Source organism: Vicugna pacos, chromosome 26 (genome assembly GCF_048564905.1).
Source record: "Vicugna pacos chromosome 26, VicPac4, whole genome shotgun sequence".
Taxonomy (NCBI): Eukaryota; Metazoa; Chordata; class Mammalia; order Artiodactyla; family Camelidae; genus Vicugna; species Vicugna pacos.
Genome location: NC_133012.1, coordinates 19,257,164 through 19,277,476, shown reverse-complemented (window position 1 = coordinate 19,277,476; position 20,313 = coordinate 19,257,164). Strand labels below are relative to the sequence as shown.

General features: G+C 44.0%; 2 protein-coding genes across 4 annotated transcripts in view; one reads left to right on the top strand and one right to left on the bottom strand.

The window, feature by feature from the left end:
• Positions 1 to 20,313, bottom strand: part of SORBS2 (sorbin and SH3 domain containing 2) — a 185,471-nt gene that overhangs the window by 121,098 nt on the left and 44,060 nt on the right. The window lies entirely within an intron of this gene.
• The window catches only part of TLR3 (toll like receptor 3), a 221,518-nt gene continuing 203,064 nt past the window's right edge, over positions 1,860 to 20,313 (top strand). Inside the window, exons 1-2 of the mRNA XM_072950446.1 lie at positions 1,860 to 2,472; positions 3,296 to 3,364. The gene's annotated coding sequence lies outside the window, so the exon portion shown is untranslated. The remainder of the gene's footprint in view (positions 2,473 to 3,295; positions 3,365 to 20,313) is intronic.

Sequence of the window (20,313 nt, the reverse complement as noted above, 5' to 3'; positions counted from 1 at the left end):
CCGAGAAGTCCTTGAGCAAGTCCCTTTTAAGTTCCTCCAAAAAAAGACAGTCGGAGATTCCCTATGTGAGCTGCTGCAGCCTGGGTTGGCAGCTCAAACCCTAGAGCCCAGGAATAGCCCAGCTCAGGGCCCTGCCCCAGAAGTCACGCTCTTGAGGAGGTCCGGGCTTTAAACGCAGCCCCACCTTTGGAGCTGGGCCCCCAGGCACCTGGCCTGCCTTCTGGAACAGGTGAGCAAATATCACCCATCTTGAAACCTGGAAGGAGCTTCATCCTGCTTAGCTGCACATCAGTGTTTTACCCAAATTCCACTGTTACTGATAAAATGTCATAATGGTACTTTTTAAAAATTGATGTCATCTGCTTACTGAGTATTTCTCCCTATGGAAACCATGAAACAGGTCATTTCCTTCTATTAGGGAACAAATGATTCATGCCATTCACTATTTTGCATGTTTTTCTCATGGTCAAGAAGCCATATTATTTTAATGTGTGTTTTAAAAAACCCAATCCCATTGTTAATTTAAATCCTTCCTTCATCTACGATATATAGAACTTACTTGGATATACAGTCTCATCTGGACAGATTCAAAAACAGAGACTCTAATGCTGCCCACCTAATATGGGAGGAGCTGGAACTCAGAATAGAACCTTCCTCCAAATGGAAAACAGCTCAGATGGTTAATGCAAATGAGGAATTTCAGTTGGCTTTGAACACAGCGTAATGCAAAGTAACCATCTCACAGATCACTTCCTCTTGTATCTACGCATCAGAATGTTTATAAAATGCCCTGCACTGTCATACCTAACTAAGCCTCTTGGTATTTACTTTTTCAGTAGGATTCTTTGTCCTTACACAAAGTCTGATGCAATGATTAAGCACCGACTTTTAGACAGTGGTCTCTTTCTCCCTCTCATTCTGCCTCTGTTTCTGTCTTTTTCTAGATGTACAATCAAATCAGTGTGCAGATGGGGACTAAAAGTATCACAGAGATTATTATTGTACATTGTGGATAATAAATTCCACAATCTGATACCTGTGCCCTGATATCTGCTTTCCTGAAAAATGTGCACACTTAAGACCTGATTTACAATTGAGGAAGTCAACATGTTCTTTTTAAAAGTGATATATGAGTAGGAAATGGGAAGTTCAGTGGAGATAGGTGACCTTATAAGCTGTCTGCATGGGGACAAGTCACTCCAGGGCACTCTGCAGCTCTCCAAATTCAGATCAATCAAGAGGACTCACGAGGTTTTAGGAAACTCATTCCTTGGAAGATAATCTCAATATTGTGTGTGGATTGGGAGGGCATCAAAGTGTGACGGAAAGCATGAGGAAAAAAAGAAAAGCTCTATTACAAGGATGATCAGAGTGCTTAGGAAGAAGGAAGCTGTGGGTTTAAAGTTCACAGCAACCAAAGTGCCGGAGCGATGGTGAGGGGTGACTGGTCCTCCGGGATCTGACCTCACTCAGAAATAGTCTGGAGCAGGTGGGCCAGTCCTGCCGGTGAGACATTAGGCCACAGCCCTCAGTGGCCCCCACAGGGCAGGTTAGTTCCATGGGTGTGGGAGGGGGTGAGTGCTGAGTCTGGGGACTGAAGGGTGTGCTTTGAGCTTGTGATGCACACTTGGAAGCTGCTTCTTGCTTGGAGATGACCCAGTGCCCAGCAGTGTTGATTATAGGGTGAACTGTGTCCCCAAAACGATATGTTGAAATCAATCTTGGCACCTGTGAAAGTGACCTCACCTGCAAACAAGGTCTTTGCAGATGGAATCAAGCTGGGATGAAGTCATAGAGGATTAGGGTGGGTCCTGAATCCAATGGCTTGTGTCCTTATAAGGAGAGAGAGATTCGGAGACAGACACACAAGGAAAAGGAACACTATCATGTGACAATAGAAGTAGAGATTAGAACAATGTTGCCATCAGCCAAGGGATGCCAAGGATTTCTGGCAACCACCAGAAGCACGGAAAAGGCAAGGAAGGGTTCTCCCGAGAGCCTTTAGGGGCAGCATAGCCCTGGGGACACCTTGATTTCAAACTTGTAGCCTTAGGAACCGTGAGACTGTATCTCTTTTGTGTTGAGTCCCTCAGTTTGTTGCACTGTGTCGCGACAGGCCTAGGAAGCGAGTACAGTGACTGAAGGAGACCTTGAAGCATCTCCTCTGTTGCGGTCCAGGGCTGCAGCGGTCTGTCCTGAAGGGGTGGGGAAACTATGTAGTTTGCTCTTTTCTGGGGGTAGATTCCTCCATGAGGAGTTAGATGACCAGCATACAGTGGAATCAGATCCAGATACTACTCAGCCAGGGTGAGTCAGAAACAGAGAGAGCGCCAAGACGCCCGGGCATCAGCAGGTGGGGCCGCCCCCCTCGCCGGAAGCAGCCGGTGCTGGCATCCAGAGGTGGGGCCTCGCTTCCTCTCCACCACTGAGCCCGGTTGTGCCCGGTGGAAAGCCAGGAAAAATTCCACACAGGTAGGTGACCGGGAGGGTCTTAGAAGCTCTGCTCTCAGGGGATTTCGTGATGATAAGAGCATTCTTTTAAGTGTCCCGGGAAGTGTCAGTGAGCAAGAGGCAGCTGCTGGCTGTGACAAGTGGGGACTGTACGGGAATGGCCGGAGCTGAGAAGCAGCAGGATGGAAGGACCGTTAGGACGAGGTGGGGCCCGGTTATAGTTTCCCCGCTGGATTCCTAAGACCCCCAGCGAAATACTCCCTTGTGAAATAAAGCAGAGTAAAGAATTCCAAACTCATCGCTCCAGCCTTTCCTGCCTCACTTCCTCTGATTTCCCCACTGGCCTCCTTTAAATCAGTCAGCTTAAATCAAGGGAATCTCTGCAGAATCTCAACAGAAATTCTGCGGGGACATGATAGGAATGAATGTCAAGGCGAGGTGAGAGGTCAGAGTATCCTCATATTCTTTGGTGCCCATCATTGTATTTTGTTCACTGCACTGTGAAATCTTTTTTGTTAAAATCCACGCATAGGTTTTCCCCTGGCCTCATCAGCCCCAAGCCCAGGCAGCCGCAGTCCCCCGAGTCCAGCGTACCTTCTGAAGAAATGCACCCAGATCAGAATGGTATATGAGTCTGTCCTATTCTGGCTCTAGAAAAGAAACGTTACAATAAATAGGTGCCTGGGACCGGCCCCACCAAACAACCAAAATAGCGATGAGCTTAAACCGAGGAAAATGTAACTTTATCGTTGTATGTAGACTTTTTCCTTGACAAATTTGATACCTATTTGTCAGGAAACAACTACAAAAAGGAAACTGTACTAATCCTTGTCATTATTTTCAGCTTGTGACACACCGTAGTTGGCCACCAGAATTACACAGAGCAGGGCAGATGGGGGCTGTTTTCCGCAGGGTGAGTCTCGGGTGCGGGTGACACGGGCAGTGTGACTTTGGCAGCCCCGAGCTGTTTTGCTGGTTCATTTCTGCTTTTCTTGCCCCCTTTATTTATTTATTTATTTATTTATTATTTATCCCCTTAACAGAGGCACTGGGGATTGAACCCAGGCCCTTGTGCACACCAAGCATGTGCTCTACCACCCAACTATACCCACTCCCTCCCCTTTTATTTGAAACAGACTTTCTCCAACAGAGCGTTATGACCCCCGATGAGCATTTTATTAGACTGGATGTATGCAGTAGAGCAAAGAGCATGGCATTATTATATCTTATACCCAGAATTCCCTTCTCCTCTTTGCTTTTCTAGTCCTTTCCAAATGTGCATGGAGGAGGATAGCAGAGGAGGAAGCTATAAAGGATAGGAAGGAGGCAACCTTGTGTCCTGCAGGATCCAGCCAGCTCTCTGGAGTGCTCTGCCCTCCCCCCTCACTGAGTGCCCATTGACCTTCCCTCCACCACAGCCAATCCATCCTGCCAGGAGGCCCCTCCTCAAAGGATGGGTGCACTAACTCTTGCTCGTTTCCTTCTTTACAATTCAAATTTCTGTTGCCCGAATGCTTTTCACAAATTGAAAATCGCCTCTCAGGAACTGCTCTCTGTACCTTCAAGGGGTGCAGTAGCTTATCTGACCATTTAAGGCTCTAAAAGATGCTAACGGACATTGAACACACTCTCCTCTCTCAGGTCAATTCTATGTTAAGTGAGTTATCTGTATCTTTGAAACATCGGATTGATGCTGTGGGAAAGAATTTCAGCTAGAAAGTGGGGGTCATGAGACATGGGGAGCTGCTTGGGGGCTAGTGGGAACTTGTGGGGTCCTCATATATTTTTAGGGGGAAGTTGCCTAAACATACTGTTTCAAGGGATGGCCCTGATTTTAGGGTGAGAAGCAGTACCTGTTTCTACAGATAAATTAATCCTCTCACAGCAATAAATACTCCATGTTGACATTCTAGGGGGTTTGCTTCAGATGAATCATAGTAAGCTATTTTTTTCCCTTCTGGGCAGAATACTGTTTGCAGACATCTGCAAATTGGGGAAGAAAGCTTGTTTCCTAAATGGAACCATTCTGACAGCAAAGGAAAAGGCAAACTGTACACACACACACACACACACGTGTGCAACCCTCCCCCCAAATCTCTCTAAGTCTTCATTCTGTTTCAAATACCTGGTTATAAATAATATCTAATGAAAACCTCATTAAAAAATTCACCTGCTTCATTTAAACTTTAGTTAAATTGCCATTCCTGACCTATACCTGCAAAGTATTTGAGTGTGTGTGTGTGTGTATAATTTTGTCCTCTTTGTCTATAATGGATCAGAATAAATGGTTTACCTGCAGATCCAAAATCCTGTGCATGTGCCTTGATGAAGTTCAGATTATTTACAATTAGCAAAGATCTCAGAAAATATTTAGAATTTGATTTTTACTACAGTCCTACTGTGGCAGAGTTCCCAGCAACACAATTGTAGCATCGACTGCAGGCCACACCTACCATGCTGACTGTGTGTCAGGCTCTTTTCCAAGCTCTTATATCAACTTAGGTAAACGTCCCAATAATGCGCAAGGTGGGGCCATTGACAGGTGCCAAGTTCCCCAGGCCTAGGTGGGGAGACCAGGCCTCTGGGGGAGCCCGGGCGCGGCTCAGATACAATCTGCTGCGGCCGCATGAGAAGTGGCTGGTTGTTATAGTCTCAGAGAGTTCACTCCTCATGGCTTCTTGAGGGCTTGGACACTGAGTCAGTCAAGAGCAACCTCAGTCAACTCTGCAGTTGTGTCCACCTCAGCAGTCCCTGGCCTTCCTGCAGGTGCTCTAGTGCAAGTCTGGGTTTGAACTAAACTAAAAGAACAAGGATGCTTTGCATCTAAGGCAATTATAGGCTTAGAACAAGGGGCAAATTGGTGTTGTCATTTAAAAGTGAAGTGAAGCGAAATACACTACCCCACAGTATTCTACTTTGGTGTTTTCATCGTTTTGCGCTGTAGGCACAGAAACAAAGATGCAGGGAGAGGCTTTCTCTGAACTCCCCTTACCTGCCTGAGACAGAGGCTCCAAAGGAGCTCAGCTGTCATAAATTCCCTCCCGGGGTGTTTGATTAACCAGGGAAGGTGGACTCTTGTCCCTGAAGAGGGGACCAGAAGTCTGTTCATGAAGGCATTAGGTATTCTGGAGGTTATGGAGTGGACCTGGGACTCAGAAGAAAGGAGGAAGGGAGGGTGAGCTATTTACAGCGAGGTTGAAGATGATGACATTCAATGATCATAGCATTAGTTTCTGTTTGTGGACTTGAAGTCTGAAAATGAGATTTCAGACAAAATGCCTTTCCCAAGTGGAGCCAATGCTGATGACTCACAGGCACAGGGTGTGCGCTGTGGGTGACACCCAGTCCCCATGGGGTTCTCCAGGGTTGTTCCTGGGTGCCTTCTTCAGCCCAGGGCCACTCTGACACCACCTACTCAACCCAAGGGTACTCCACGCCTGGGCTCAAGGCTCGTTCATTCAAAGGTGTCATCTACGCAGCGCTCAGTCTCAGCAGTGACTTGGAACGAGGGACTGACAGTTCATGTTGAGGTAAACTGAAAGGTTTGCCCACAAGAAAGGCTGACAATACATACTTACTTAGCAGTAGCATGATTTCTCCCTTTACCTCCATTGCTAACATTTCTGTGTCAAGTTACACGAAGTGTCTGAGTCCTGGGTTGTTCTTCACAATATCTGGGAATCCGAGCTTCTAGCCTCACTTCCAAGAGCGGAGTAATCAGGGGAAGAGCAGGCAGCACCCACTGCTGTTGGGATCGCCCACGTCTTCTCCCTTTTCAGCAATTTTTAAAGTAGTGCTTTCAAAGCACTACTTCTTTCATTGTTTTTCAGGGCAAAATAGAAGGGGAGGTTGATTTTTCCAATGATTGTTTAGACTTGGCATTTATCCCTAGAATTTCCACTGCTTTCGCGTCTCAGATTTGGGGCTGAAGGAGGTTTGGTAGGAAGAGCAGTAGCTGTCCAGCCCGACTGTGGCTGACGGCTGCTCGGGGGCCGGAGGAGGGGAGGCGGAGAGGGCGGCAGGGATGCTCAGGCAGCGGGGGTCCCCTCTTTCCTCAGTCAGTCTCAGAGCTGTGTCTCCTCCTTTAGGACCTGTGTCTTTTCTAGAAGGGGGACCTGTGCTGACAATACAGGTGCAATTATAAAAGAAATGAGCTTTTTTTTAAAGTCAGGGGAAGGAGAGCGAAGGGAAATCCTATCTTAAAAAAGCAAAAAACAAACTTAAAACATCTTTTCAAAAACTAGGTGGTCTATGAGACTCCTGACAGTGTGAGGTGCTGACTCTTGGGTAGGAAGCGCAGGTGCATTCAGTGTCATCCGGCATCGCAGAGTTGGGCGCATTTATGAGGATTCCGTTTTACATCATGAGAGGGCAGGTGTGAGGAATTAAAGGACTTCCCCCAGGTAAAGCGAAATCTCTACAAAATCAGCTTCTGTCGGCTGCCTAAGACCTAGTTCAACCTCTTGTTGAACTCTGAAGTAAAATGAAAAATATATACATATTTAATAATACAGTGAAGTTTCCTTCCACTAGACAAACCTCCCCACCCTGCCCTCAGAGGCTACAAACACTTTGTTGACTCCAAATACGAGATCAAATGAGCACGACGGCTCACTAGTCTCCAAGAGCTAGTTTCTAGCTGCTTAATCATCTCAATGAAACTGCCTTAGGAAACACAGCACACCAGGGGACCAAAACATGGAGAGAGAAAACCCACAGAGTTAAGAAGGAACGGTGATGGCACATTCTTCTCAAGCGTCTGCCTGCGCTGCAGTCAGGACAGCGTGTTTATGTGCAGCTTTTAGCAGACGCAGACACTTTGCCTACCCTGGGGGAACACGTGAGCCACATTTGAAGCAATTTTTGTATAAACGATTGTGCTGTTAACCTCTGAGGGTCATTCAGATATTTTCTGAGAAATTGGCTGCTTTAACTTCTTTCTCAGAACGCCATGTGTTTCGTTTTTGTGCAGGACAGATGACAGCTTAGGCATTCTGACAAGAGTTTAGTTAATTTAACCAAGCCCTGTCCGAAGGGAAGTGATGGTACTCAGAAGACCATCCCAGAAGAGGATATTCCTCCTTCCCGAACAGAAGAGCAAAACATGCTATGTGGTTTTGCAACTGGTCAAGTTGAAAAATATTTTTCAGCTTTCTGCTTTGCCAAGTGTTTCAGAAAAAAAAATCCAAAAACTATTTTCTTTCTATCTCATGCCAAGAAATGTTCCCCCTTAAATATTTTTTCCCATATCTGGCTACATGTCCAGGATTTCTTCTTTTCTAAGAATAAATAATTTTTCTGGGGTATAAAAATGCCACTTGTTCTATCAGATTAAACATCTCTTTATATAGAAAAAGCATGTGAAATATTCTACCAGTAGGTCTAAGGAAGGATCCTTCCTTAATAAGATTTTGTTAAATTAATTTTGATTAAATGCTTGGTCTTTATGACCCTTCATGGAATGTTCAGGCTTATTCTGCAACATTTTCAGTTCTACTTTTTTTTCTCACTGCCCTCATACTCTTTCCTTTCACTAGAAAGCATTAAATATGAATTAATTTCTGTCTTTGACCAAAGTAATACCTTGGAAATGTATGCCAGTGCAAGGGAACCGTCCAGGTTCCATTCTCTATTTGCACACTTAGCTGGAGTTAGAAGGGTTCAGCTGCCAAAGTTCTAAGAACTCTAGCATTAAAAAAAGTGTGAACTTGCAAATTAGCTGTCAAATTTAATAGAAAGTGAGTAATGCAGCCCAGAGCTGTCTTGTTTCCATTCCTGGTGTGCTGTTGCTCTTGACGTTAAGGTAAAGCACAGACACACAGGACCACTGAAAAATAGCCATTCCAATGGATTGGTTTAGCATTTTCTTTTTTTACCGGCTGACAATGGCAATTCCATTTCCAAAGTCAAAAAGCTGAATAACGTTTTAAGAGTCGACCGTACAGGACAGAGCACAAACATGCTGGGAAAAGGAATAAGTTATACACCCGAAGTGTGAGAAATATTCACAGAGAAATAAACAGCATTAGCTCTCATAAAACGACAAACGACCTGGTGAACTACACGGCAGGTTTAAAGCTTCACATAAGGCAACTTAATAAATGGTCATTTGTTATTGACATTTAATGAATCTTTCTACGTAAATCTCCTGTAAGCAAAAAGCATTCCAAGTTGATGTATAATGTTATTGCTAGTTAGCTGGTTAATTTTTAAAATCTCTTTGTGTTCGTTTGAGTGTGAGGGGGTGTGTGTGTGTGTTTGGGACGGGCGAAGGGGCTTATGGTCCTTTATAAATGGTTCTCTCTAAATGTCCTGGTTTTTAAACCTTTATCACTGTTTTTAAAGTCTGAAAATGCAAGCTTATTCTATTTGGAGCTCATACAAAGGTGAGAACATGCAGACATTTCAGAGAGCACATGACAATATGACTTTGAAATGTCACAAAGCTGCTTCAGGATAAACTAAGATTCCCCCAGAGATTAGTGATACACTGAGAAGCTGGAGGAGATAGCAAATTATTTTGCTTGTCTTCAAACCCCCTGCCATCCTGCCACTGACTGCCCCAAATAAATTCCGTCTTGTTATCACATGGCCCTTTCCCCTCATGCATGACGAATTAGTAATTTACATTTTGAAAATATCAGGCATCTTAAAACACTTACGGTTTGTTGAACTAGGTCCCCCATGGTAAAGGATAAAACCCAAGTCAGTGAGCTTGCTTCCTAGGAATGGCAATCGTGATGCACCCAAGCCAGAAATAATACCCTTCATTTGCTGCAATTGGTTTAGTATCCGTGCTATAAAAAATAGATGATGGAAAACCGGAGCCCTGACCAGAAATACAAGTCTGCTGTGTGTGGCTTCTACTGGACTGCAGCAGGGTGAAGTGGTGGCCTTGCCCGTACATCGAACTTGGATGTCGCCTGTGCTGGCCAGCAGACACACGTGCACGGAGCACTTATGAGGGCACTCTGCGGGCAACGCTGGGTTCATTTACCTCAATGGCTGAGAGCTAAACACGTTCACTCCTGAGAAAAGTCAAGGAGCACGGACACTGCGGCCTACAGAATATCACTGTGGAGTGGGCGAGCCAGGTTATCTATGGTGCTTGGGTTTTCCTCTTTGCTTTTGCGAGAAAAAGGTAATTTTAAACACAAGAGTGATCTGTGGCTTTGGCATAAGGAAAGCTGGAAGTCAGCGAAATAAAGGCTTGAAGTCAACTAGTCTGCGCCGCAGCACGGAGTGATGCTGAGAGGCCAGAAATGCCAAAGAGGCGCCTCAGACCAGTTCTCACTGCAGGTCCTGGTCCCTTGGCATAGAATTGGAACCCCAAAATGTGTAGAAAAAAGTCTAACTAAAAATTGCAAAATTAGGACCTGTGGTCTCTGCTGAATGTGACAATGTCTATGAATACAAGACATGAAAGAGAAACATAGTTTGAAAATTTTAACGTTACGTAAGGGAGAACAAGAGGAGTCAAGAGGGGAAAAGGCAGAGAGTAATGGAGAGAAATGCGGGAAAAATGCCTTTGGTTTCTCCAGTGTTATCCCTGCTTTGGAACCAGGGTCTAGCCTGAGACCTCCCCTCCTCCTTACCTTTCACTCTGCACCCTTGCTTTTGTGGCCCTGATGGGACATTGCGCTAGACTCTACACAAAGTAAACGAAAAATACATTTTTGTTTTTGTTATCTGCTTGATTTCTGGTCCTTTACGTCACACTAACCCAGCCACAAATTATACCATGGCCAGCTTACAAGAACAAACTTGAATGCTCGACTTAGGAGGTGATCACTAGGGTGCTCACCACCCCGGGCCTACCTGGTCCTCCACCGGGTCTGGGTCTGTATCAGCCCATCTTACCTCCTGCATTTGGGAACCGCTCGTTTGCTGCAGCCTCTGGTCGCTCGGAGGCTGGCAGCCCTTCCCGACTCCCCCACTTGCCTTATCTCTGAAACTGGTATCTCAGCCCCTTTGCATTCTTTCTGCCTGAACTCGCCCCACTGGCTTCTTTGCTCTGCTTGTTCTTGGTGAGGAAAATAATTTCTACGTCTTGGAGGCCAATCCCGGCTCTAAGAGTTTGGGTGTGGGGTTCAAACGACCCTTGGGAATCTTACCTGTCACGCCTGTCAGCTGACACTTCAGGGCAACTCAACTCTTAAAGCAAGTGGTGCATCGGAACAGCAACAAGCCCAGCGGAGGTAAAGGGGGTGCCTGTGCGCCCCGGGAGCTCCGTCTGTGGGGCAGACTGCCCGCCTTGGTGTCCCGTCCTCGCATCGACTGGCTGCTTAGCCTTGTGCGTCGCCAAATGCGAATAATAATAGTTCCTGCTTGATAGGCTGCTCTTTCCCTGGCTCATCCATTCCTTCGCTCCTTTAGCAAATATTTACTGAGTACCTGCTACCCCCTCCTCCAGACAAAAGGAATCCAGAAGAGTCCAGAACAGAGTCTATGCCCTCATGAAGTTTATAACCCAGCGCAGTTTACTTCAAGGATTGAATAAGATAATTCACCGAAACGGTTCACCACAGTGCCTTTGACATAGAAAACACTCAAGAGTTGTTAGCTATTATAATAACAATAAACTTTTGGCAAAGGTTTAAAAATCGGAAATAAAGATATATATGATATAGTAAAATGGAGAGAAAACATAGGGAAAGCAGGAAAAAGGAATATTTGTTAAAATCATTCATGCATCTGGCCGTACATGGATTCTGAGTGTTTCCTAATGGTGAGCGGTGCTATCTGATGGGGCGTTACACAGACGGACCGCGCCCTTATAACGCCCTGCCTGCGTGCACGCCGTGACAGCACTCCCAGGTGCACAGCCTGCAGCACGTGAAGCCCTCCCACCCCCTTAACTCTAAAGGGCCACAGAGAGCATGGTGACCATTTGCTCTGAGCCCTTTGGGCATAGCTGGCCCTGCCTCCAGTTTACACCCTTCTACAAAAGCACCCTCGATCTGAACCTCAGATCTCAAGATCAGACAGTGGGTGATGAGGTTTTGTACTGTTACTCTTTATTAGATACACTTTCCTTTGTAAGGTACTGTAGTTTTACAATCACATTCCTTTTTTATTACTTTTCTGTAGCATCCTAGTGAGCAAGCTTGTTTTATAACCTGCGGCTTAGTGGGAATTTTTGATTGATGAGTCATTTGACTTTGCTCAGTTTGGGCACAGCGGGAAAACTGAGGGCTGAACTTTGTCTTGTGTACGCACTAGGTCCCTGATCTCGCTGCTGATTTTGCAGAGGCTGCTCACCTTGCTCGCCGCCTGCTGCCTAAAATGATGAGCAGGACCGATAGCCAGGCTGTGGGTCTTGTAATAGTTTATTCCACTTCGTCCTTCAGTCCTGAGGGTGAAGTGAAGACATAGAGCCAAACAGTATGACGTGCAATGATTTACTGCCTCCTTTCAGTATGCACGCCCAGGAGTTGAGATCTCTTGTTTCTTTGCTTCATCATCGGCTCAGTTACTTTGCCTTCCCGCTCCCACTCCCACAGGTTCAATATTAGAGAGGGGTCAGGCATCAAGTGGGTGGTTGCACAAGGCAAACTTAAGATTCCTTGTATTATTTCTCTTCCTCCTCCTAATTCATCTCCCTCTTCCTCCTGCCTCTCCTCGCCTTCTCCTTTTAATTTGTTTTATTTTTGTCTCCCACTTTTGCTTCCTTTAAGTTCATGTGGCTGGATGCTGTTGTAACTGTACAGCTACACCAGGATCACATGAGTGCTGGTGGTTTCAAAACAATACACCTCCGTGTGTAAGTTACTGTGTTCCTGTAGGATTTGGAAACGTAGTTCCATACAGCCTTCCATGGCCCCCAAGAATAGTAGGTGGGTACTGAATCCAGTTCATTGTATCACTCAGTGAACATACTGCTCTAGAGTGTACTACATTATATTTAGTAGAATACTAGCTTAATACTTAAGGAGAATTTAAATGTTATTTTAATAAACAAAGGTAAAAACAAAGCAGCAACAGACAAATAGTGTAGCCCCAGAGAAGAGAGAACATTCTGTCCTCTCTCGGTTTCTGAAGAGTCCTCCACTGACACCGTCACGAGGCATGTCTGTGGGGTTGATCTGCAGAAGTGTGATGGATTTCTGTGGCTCCACATGGCCTCTCTGACCTGGTTAGAGTTACTCAAGAGGGAATGGAAGTTGTGGCTACAGGCCAGGCCAAACTATGACACGCTGTGACAAGCTAAGCTCACCCTGGATGGATATGCGGTTAGGAATGCCCAGGAAAATACTCCTGTGTGGGCTTAGGCCCTGTAAGAAAACGCCGCTTTCTAAGGAGATCTTCTTTCCCCAAGTCAACCGGATTGCCTCCTAAACTAGTTGCAGCCTGCAGGCTTTAAGCTATAAGCAAGGGATGCGCCTTTCTTGTGAGGCAGTAGTTTGAACTTATTGCACATGGTTGGATGTGAGCTCAAACAGACTTTCGATGATCTGATAGGAAAGGCCTGGAAAGTACTAGTTAATGGGCAATGTGTTCAGGGTTGCCCGACCCCTCTCAGAAAGAGCCCCATAGAAGAGAGAACATTCTGTCCTCTCTCAGGGACAGCCAGAGGTCCCACACTGTGCCCTCTCTGGTCCCTACCTCAGCCCCAGACGGTGAGTCAGACCCCCCAGGTGATCAGGGCGATGGCTTCCCCTTGTCCTCTCCCAGCATGCACTGCTCTGTGCCTGGAGGGGGACTGGTGTGAATTTTGCCACCTCCTGGACCAGAGATCTTTGCATTTCTCTCTGGTTTGGTGTAAGATGTCGTAAGAGCTGATAACAAAGCTTTCTTCTATTTGAGGCACGTTCTGTGAGTGCTGGAGTGGTCCCCTCTGAGGTAGAGAGGGCTGCTCTTGGTGACACTGTGGAACTGGGAAATTGGCATTTAACCCTACAACATCCAACACGAGGCCTTGGCCTTGTCACTGAGGACTGGGCTCTAATGAAGTGATCTGTGGCTCAGGGCCTCAGCGTGTGATGCAGGGTACTGGGAGTGACTGGCTAGGTTTTCAGGACCTTGTACATCCACGAATGCCACCCGAGCACACACAGTCTTTCAGGGACGCTCTTTTAAATCATGCCGGCTTTGATTTATGCAATTTGTTCTTGAAAATATTTTCAGAGTTTAGTGTCCATCAGTCTCACCCTTCTGTATTGACATCTGCTTCTGGGTTTGAAGTAAGGGGAGCAGGGCGCTGAAACCCTTCAAGGACTGTACAGCCTCCCTGCACATTAAAGCGAAGGCACCCTCCACAGCCAGTCTGGGCTGTCAAGGGAAGGCCCCTTGGGCAATTTTAAGGAGCTAATAACAGATGGGGGAGAGAATTATTATGGGTTTTGTACCTGCAGTTTTGATATTAGCAACATTTTAAGCATAAATAATGTTGATTTGTTAGCCACCTCAAAGTAATTTTCTGATCCTATTAGATTTGTTAGTGAGCTTATTCATCTGCTTTTTGTAATCCAAGTAATGTACTGAAAAATGAGAGCTAAGCCTGGCTTATTCTCAGAGCCAGCTTACTTTTTACCTTTGGCAACTATAGGATTTCCCTGGGCTGTTTCTGGAGCCTAATTTATTGATGAGCTCCAGTGCCCTACTGCAAGAGGCACCTTTCATCTGAAGAAATGAGGGGTTTCACCTCTTTATTCTCGGAAGAGAACTTAAGGAAGGATGAGGGGGAATTCTAAGCAAAGACGGTGTCCTTTTCTCACAGGGTGGCAGACAAAGACCAAAAAGATGTTTAAGAATGTGGCTCTGCGTGTTATGGTTATGGCTTTTTTTTAAAATGCATATTTAGGAAACATTGAATAAGACTCTTAGTAAAACGTCCTTGGTAAGGCCATGGAATTCCACAGCCACCAGTCGGAATCAGCGACCACTGCCATTAGCCAGCCTTCCCTGAGGCAGAAGCTGCTCCCAGCCATCCGAGGGGAAGAGAAACGCTGGAACGGTCAGCTTAAGTTGCTATTGCAAAAACCAGTGAGCTCTGGGAGGGACCTTAGAGTCATAGCCAGCAGGCAGGAAGACCTGACGTTGCCAAGAGCAAGCAGCTCCTAGGACTTGCCCCTGCCCTGAACCACCTCCGGGAACAGCAGAGACAGTCAGAGAAGGTTTAATTGCTTTGAGCTCCTGTCTTCTTGATATCCCATGGAGACCCAGCCTTAAGAGAGAAGGAGATAGATCCGCATGTTGTATTAAGCAACAAAAAGAAAGAAAAGGAAGAGAGGATGCTTTTTCACCTGAAATCTTGACGGGACTGGATATTAAAGCTAGCTGTATACTGGTTAATTAAGCACATGGTCCCCTGACTCCTGGCCATTCCAGGTCAGAATTACAGAGACAAACGTGTGAAGTTGTGTAACCTTAGGGTACATGGACTTCGAGGTGAGTGGAATTTTATGAAAGGAGCCTGTAAAGATAAATTCCTTAACATATGCATTAACACACGAGGAAGTAAGTTTGGAGACGTTGCAGAGGCAAAAGGAGAAGGGGCCAGGGAGATGGCTTATCGGGAGTTAATGGATCTGGTGGAAGCCCTTCAGTTGCCTGTGTAGAGCAAACAAACACTAAAATGGAAATCAAAGCCTTTAATGCAACCCAAAAAAGAAACTGCGTGCCTACCAAGTGTGCACCCGTTAAATGCCTGATAAACAAAAAACTAGAAGCTATTCTTTGAGACCTGCCCCAGCTGGGTGCTATGGCTTCATTTTCTGTCTGCAAACACTCCTCAGGCGGGTTGCTAAGTGTATTCACTGGGGAAATAGTGAACTGTTCAAATGTGACCACTTAGATGGAGACTTGCAAATACCTTCCTTTAAGCCTTCGGCGTACTATGGGGAGAGTCCACGTTGTAGTGGACTCATCTGGAGGCTGGCGTGTCACACAGACCCACTTAGAATCCCTGCTCTGCCACTCACTGGTGACTTTGAGGAAGTTGACTCTTTTGAAGCTGTTCCCCAAGTGTAAATGAAGAAGATGATACACAGTATCTTTTTGAAGTGTCAACTATGTGTATCCACTACATCCAAATTATAAAACCCAGCTTCATTTCATCACCATCAAACCGTGGGTTTAAATTTCCTCATGATTCCACCAATACAGTCTGTTTCCCATTGGAAAATGTCAAAGACACAGAGTACATGTGCATTCAGAATCCACACCCCCAAATCATATATTTGAAAAGAATGTCTCAACTTCACCAGCATCATATTAACTGTCATAACCTAAGAGCTAAGATGATCTGTGTGCACTGACCTGGTCATACGGCACAATAGAATATGGCGGATGTGGCATCCCATACGTTTGGTGTTTTCTGGAGTTTGTTGAGAAGTTGGTGCGCTCTTTGCATTGTCATTTTGTGCCATATGGAAAAGAAATGAGCCAATTCCCAAGTAACAAACAAATACCACGTTCACCCACATTTCCAGAGTTACTCATTTGAGAATTGAATGCTCCCTCTTCCTGCCATGAGTAGTGTTCAAGAGTGATAGAGAACTTGAATGAGAAATTGTGGCCCTAGTTTTGTTTTTTGGCTTTCATTATATTTTGAAACTTGGGGGTAAACTTCAAGCTAGTTAGAAGTACTTACTTCTCGCTCTCTCTTTTGATATTGTTTCTCTCTCTTCTTCTCCTTGACCTTACGTGGGTATGGAAATGCAAATCACAAGAGCAAACAGCAGTCACACTCCCATTGTATGTGAGGCATTATACATCAGGCCCTTCAAGGGATGCAGAAAACTTACAACGTGATTTCTGTCTCAAAAAGTTTATAGCCTTATTTGAAGAGACAAGACACACCGCAGGAAAAGATCATGATGTAGGATTTCAGCAAGGGCTCAAACAAATCATAGACAAATTGTCATATAGCCTGGGCACTTAACTGTTCAAAGGAATGCCGTTAGCTCATAACTACTGTCTTGAATTTGGAAAAGAGAGGAATCTGTGGCTTTCTGGTCAAGACTGAGGGAGAGGCTAGGGGAAAAATGAACTTTTTGTAAACAGTGTAGGTAGTACAGTCGATCTGGATATAACAACCAGGGCGGAGAATCTGGGGAGGAGGAAGACCAAAGACAGACTGAAACAAGATGGGCCCGAGAGCAAGTGAGGTGAACAGAAGGTCGGCGACCGTCTTTGACATTTTGCTAAATTAGGTGGCAAACGGACAAGAATAGGCTTCCTTAGGCAAAGTCAATCTCTGCCCATCTCAAGGAGGACAGATTGAGGGCTGGGAGGGGCAGGAGGGGCAGCTGCCCAGCTGTCCTCAGAAAGAAGTCAAAGCTTTCTGAATGCAGTAGATACACGTTGACCACAAGAGAGGCAAAGCGTGAGTGTCCACATGTACACATGCATGTAAGAGGCTAGGGCGTCTGAGAGCAACGGGAATACAGAGAAGGGAAGCCAAGGAAAGGTGCCTGACATTCCCCAGAAAAAGCTTAGGCACTGGAGCAATCAGGGCAAGTCCAAGACGCTCTGGAGAAGGGTTGTTACTAGAGTCCGTATCTACCAACAAGTAAAATCACCTTTACGTGGAGGTGAAGTTTAGGGATTTTTATTACGTAACACAGTGGCTTTATTCTCTAAGGCCATGACAACTTTGACATGGGCGTATTTGACAATCTGGAGACATCTGTGGTTGTCACAACTGGGCAAAGGGGGAGGATGCTAACTGGCATCTAAAGGGCAGGGATACTGCTAAATATCCAATACCTTATGACAAATAATTAACTGGCCCCAAATATTAATAATGCCAAGAAACCTAATCTAGAGGATCCTGGTGAAAACAGAACACTGTCTTAAAAATAAACTCCATGGCTTAGCTGCAAATTAGCACTGTACAGTGGGAAAGGTTAACATTATGCTTTTGCTAAACATGAATTTAAGCAACAATTATTACTGTGATTAGAATTTAGGATATACATTTACTGCAAGACTTTTAACAAATACATTCAATTTCATCACCCTTTTTTAATAAGTTGAAAATACTTCCAACAAAATCATGCCAATGGAAAGCAATGATATGCTGAGCACCATCCTTTTCAGGAGAAAATTCAGGTACAATGAGTAGAAAATTGGCCTAAAGAAAACATGGAAAGAAGTTACAATTTAATTAAATTCAGCTACTGGTCCCATTTAATATTTGTCTTTCGAAACTGCTGATGAATTCTGACCCATTTAGTCACGACAAAATATGTGTCCTGAAGAATCTGTATTCTTTTGAGGTTATTAATGGTTATTTATTAGACAAAAAAATTGCATGTCTATTATTCATAATATTTGATGCTTAAATATGGGGAATCCCCCACCAAATTATATAAAGTGGCTACTGAGATGAAAGACATTCCACAAAGGGGGAACCTATCTCAGGACCAGTTAACACAGCCATGAGGACTTTATGGGTTTCTACAGCACATTAGCCACAAACAATTTCCATCCTAGGAAGTACACTTAGTGTAGCTACTGGTGCATAATACATATTTGATCTTAATTAGACCTAATGAATGAATTTTAATTCTGTATCCACTATGCTTTTGTAGGACACCGACCCACAAATACAGAAAAAGGTTTGGGGGGAGTAGATATAGAACTATGGCCATTTTAACACCAGCACTAACATCTTTCATTTTCCTAAGTCATTTCATGATTATGATGAATTGTCTAGAAGTCCTTTTTAAAAGTTAGGTTGTGGTAAAAAACAAAACAAGACAATACACATTATTAGGAGAATTATAAATAGCATAAGGATTCAATAAGAGGTACTAGGTTGTAATAGAAGCATCTTTAATTTATTTTAATACATTAAGGAGTTCAAGGTAAAATGTGCTTTCTAAAAAATCTAATCTAGAAAATCTTAATCCTACTCTGAATAATATTATTAAAGCAGTATTATTTTATTTTAAATAATGGCTATTTCAGATGCGTAATAAAAATTAACAGGTATAACCCCAAACACAAGATTTAATTCATACACACGTTTGTGTTGGTCTATGGAGGAAATACATCTTTTATGCTAAAATTATATATTTCCTTGAAATGGAGTTAAAAGTGAGGAAGAAAACTTTTAAACATTTTCTTTCACTTTTAACTCCTTACGTGCCTCAAAACAAACACCTGAACATATGTCCAAATATTCGAATTCATGGCTGCAATCAGTAAGGTCATTATTCATTGAGAAATTTCGTTTCAATATCCCTCTTGTTGGACTTTTCCTTGGATGTTTATCTTGAAAATCCTGCTCAAAGCTCAAATAAGTTTTTCTCAAAGTCACATTCATCTTTCATAGATCATTTCAGAGATCACACGCCTTCAGTATTAAAATAGGAACAAATAAAACACTATGTCTGTAATCCATGGAGAATTTATACATACTGGTACAGCTACCTATCTTTCTAAAGATATTTTCCCCAGGAGACAAAGTCCATCACATAAACTCACGTGTATGTAGAGAGTGGGTGTTTGTGGTCATACCTGACATACGTGTTTTTGGAGGAATCTTGCCCGTATGTCTTTATCCTTCACCCTCAGTGACTGACATAAGGGGCTAGCTTTCCCAGCACAGAAAATGCTGCTTCTGATGGCTATGCCAAGTAAGTCACTTTCCTGGCAATTTCACTAAGTTTCAAATCTAGCAGTCTTTTTTGTCATTGACTCTTGGTTTTCAAAATTGTAGATTCTGCTCTTACAGTCTCTTTCATCTTTCTTTCACGGCTCTTATTCCAATTTTGATTGTGTGACTACTTGGCCAATTACCTTTCAATAACGGTCTCCCATTGCATGAGGAGGGAAAGACGAGTCCACAGTGACTGCCACAGAGGCCAGAGCAGAGTATGGAGTAGACTCGTAACAAATGATGATTGATTGAATGACATGAAGACCAAGGATGCCAGAAATGTTAAAAGACCCAGAAGATTGGTATTTGGAACTTCATCCCTCTTATCATGCTATGTATATATAGTTAGATTTACTTTAATTATGGCAATAATTCAACGAGTGGGACCTTTCTGCTGTCCCAGAATATAACTCCATCCCTTGTTTTGTTTTGTTTTGTTTTAACTGAATATTACAGCTTGGACGTTTAACACTTGGCTCTGCTAAACTTTGAGAAGAATGTTCTTACATATAAATCAGAAAGGAAGGAAATTAGAAGTTGACTAGTAAAATCAACACTTAAAACTAGTGTTTTAAGTGACCACGGGTAGATGACTTTAAATACCCTAAGTAACTTCATGTTTATTCAGTGAAATATTGTCGTAAGGACCTTTTTATATTGTTTCAGTCTTTTTTTTTTTCCATTTCATTTTGAAGATACTCACATTTTTTAGACTTGAATGGCTATCATCAAAAAGATAAGAAATAACAAGTGTTGTCGACGGTGTGGAGAAAAGAAACCCCTGTGCACTGGAGCAGCCACTGTGGAAACCAGTATACAGAGTCCTCAAAAAATTAGTCATTTATTTCTTAAAGACTTTCCTTGTCACTTATGAGTCATACGGAGTTTCTGGTTTAAAACTTTGTGTTCTGACTGTGATCTGATTTTTTTAACCAAACAGTGTATCATTGAGCATTTGCCTACAGCCGTCACATCAGTAGATAAATCATGGCAGTGGAACAGGTGATAGGCAAATATGGGCATTACCCTGTTAGAAGGAGAATCTGAGGAAAAGGGCTCTTTGAGAGAAGTAACAGGTCTGACATCGATCTCTGGTCCACGGCTGGCACAGTGAGCCCCACCCTTTTCTTACTAATGAGTCTGGAAAGGTTGCCAGCTTTGCCTGCTATCTGGGAAACCAGGGCTATTTATGTCTGAACACCATATACCGAACTGACTTCCATTGGTTGACATGGTCATCTTGACTGGTC